This window comes from Carya illinoinensis, chromosome 6, assembly GCF_018687715.1.
Source record: "Carya illinoinensis cultivar Pawnee chromosome 6, C.illinoinensisPawnee_v1, whole genome shotgun sequence".
In the NCBI taxonomy this organism is placed as follows: Eukaryota; Viridiplantae; Streptophyta; class Magnoliopsida; order Fagales; family Juglandaceae; genus Carya; species Carya illinoinensis.
In genome coordinates this window covers 19,606,574-19,609,193 of record NC_056757.1, presented here as the reverse complement: position 1 = coordinate 19,609,193, position 2,620 = coordinate 19,606,574, and the positions used below count along the sequence as shown (strand labels likewise).

General features: G+C 35.8%; 1 long non-coding RNA gene across 1 annotated transcript; it reads right to left on the bottom strand.

Annotated features, from left to right (window-relative positions):
• Window positions 1–1,580: 1,580 nt before the first annotated feature.
• LOC122314395 lies at window positions 1,581–2,057 on the bottom strand. The gene is made up of 2 exons (XR_006243697.1): window positions 1,745–2,057; window positions 1,581–1,643 (listed from the first exon to the last, which is right to left on the bottom strand). It is a non-coding gene; the product is annotated as an uncharacterized LOC122314395 (long non-coding RNA).
• Between the last annotated feature and the right edge of the window lie 563 nt (window positions 2,058–2,620).

Here is a 2,620-nt window from a genome sequence, read left to right as displayed (position 1 = left end):
AAGGGAATGATTTCACATGAAATCGAGGAACAATTTGAATTCTGATAAACTGATCTCTTGCTGTCAATGATCATCCAGCAAAATGTGAAGCGCTAGCATTAATTCCCATCATGCCTTGTTTTGATTTCTTAGTGGGGATTTTGTTGTCTCAATCATTATACACAGACAAGTTTACTTCTCAATTCTCCCCCAAACTTAATTTAAAAGAAACCCAACCGCATGCCTCATCTGTTCATTTGCTAAGGGTAACTAATTATCTATATAAGTTACTATATAGAAGATTGTTATACACGACTGTACTCAAATCCTGTTTTTATATCATTATGGTGATGTCGTACCATCTAACCTTTTGAGCAGCTCTTATTTTTCAAAGAAAAAAAAATAACGATTCATGATCAACGCTACATCAACATATGAGACGAGAATAAGATAATGAGTAAAGTATATTGCATGGAATCGATCTACACCTATGGTAGACATAATAACACATTAGTAGACATCGGTGGGCATGCAAATTCATGATTTATACTAGGACTTCGCGCTAAAAATGATCATGACCAGACGATAATGACTATACGCTAAAAATGATCATGACAAGACGATAATGACTACACGTCTTGTGGTTAGATGTTACTCTCTCTCTCTCTGTATATATATAATATAAAGCTAGGCTACACATCAAACCCCAATGTGTCATTGCGTATGCAACTATTATTCCATGCCAAAATTGAGAATTGCCAAATGATAATATATTGAACGATTGGATTGTAAAAGTTGCGTGTATATATATATCTTATTATTAATAAGTGCCAATAGCTTAAGCTACAGTTTTTTCGTCTAATATTTTCATTTCCAATTTTACCCTTACTTTTATTCCAAAATTTCGATCGGTTTGCTTATATTTTTCTTTTGCTGAAAAATGTTTTGGTCTTTTTATTTCCACCTCCGTGTTCCAATGTCTTCGTCACATCTATGAACTTATCACTTCTTCTTTGTTCTTGTTGCCTATCCGACATTCACACCCATTTCTCACAAACCTCTCTCTCTCTCTCTCTCTCTCTCTCTCTCTCTCTCTCTCTCTCTCTCTCTCTCTCTCTCTCTCTCTCTCTCTCTCTCTCTCTTCACTTATTCCTCTTCACCGCCACACCTTCGCCTCTAGCAAAGCAAAACAGAGACACCACCGCCTCCGTCAGTGAAGCACGGTCTCTCGCGTCAGATCTCTGACCCGTGGTTTGATCATCCATCCTCCTTTCCAACCTCAACCCCGCATGCCTCCGGTCTCAACCCGACGAAGACGAAGATGGAGACAAAGGCAGAGAAATACCATCCTCCATCTGAATGAGAAATAGAGGTCGGTGAAGAAGAATACCGATGGATCTTCCCAAAACTAAGTTTTTTTTCAAAATTTTTTTTCCAAACGACGAATGTTTGAATGATTACTTTACTGATATCATATTTCAGTACTTTGACGAACAAATACCCAATGGAACAAGTCTCGTGAAAGATAAGAAAGAAACTTAACCAACCTGTCTTTTTTGTTCCTTCTTGTTCTTCTTCAGCTGCTCCGATTGGTTGGTTGGAAATTATGACCCCTTGTCCGAGAAAGACTAGAAAGGCAACCTTTCTTCTTCCTCTTCCCGAATCTGTTACAAATAAGAAAAAAAACCATATTTCACGTTCATTAAAACAAAAAGAACAGTAAGTATGGATTTTTCATGAGAAAAGCTATTGATGATGAGCTGACCTATAACAACTTCGCTTTTTGTCTGACGGTGAAGACAATTTTCGTGAGGCGGAGGATTAGAGGAACAGAGAAAAACAGCCCGGGAGTTGAGTTAAATTTTGTTGAAGAAGTAAAGGAGGTGGGATTAGAAAGACGAGAGAATGATCTTGTGTGGGCATCTACAGAGCCATAAACAGTGGGAATTGAATTGAATATTTTTTTCGTGGGGCTCTGTGGCCTTTTATATGGTGTGATGGATTGTTTGTTGGATGGATAAAGTAATATTTTGAGATGTACAATGGGTGGAGGGCATGCAGGGTAGTAATTTCCTATACTCCTGTTCTATATAAATAAATAAATAAATAAATAGCTACCCCTTGTTGTTGTACCTTACATATATTAAAAAATGACATCTAACCTAACATTGGTGGAGCCCTATACAGAAACAATTCATCTGAACTTGGTGCAAAAATCAATGTTTGTGTATTTCCGTAGGACAAGACCTTCATAAAATTATTAAAAGAATTTTAAGCGGTGGACTTCAGACGGTAAAATAGTATTTCTCTTATATATACATGCTTCTTTTGATTTTGTTTGTTTGGCATCTAGCCAACTGCCAACACCATTGATCTATATAATATTCTAATATAATATTTCTTGTCATCATGGTGCAAATATATCCTCATCTTTTTGAAGAATAAAATGGAGGAGGAGTTATATTATCTTGGACCCAAAACATTTTTTTTTTCTTTTTTAGTTTTGAGAGAAGCCAAATTAAAGCATGCAACCAAGACCTTACAAAATGGATACATAGAATTAATTACAAAATATTCAACTTGATCTATCTTTGATTTCCTCTATCTATAGATATATATACATGATACATATAATTATACT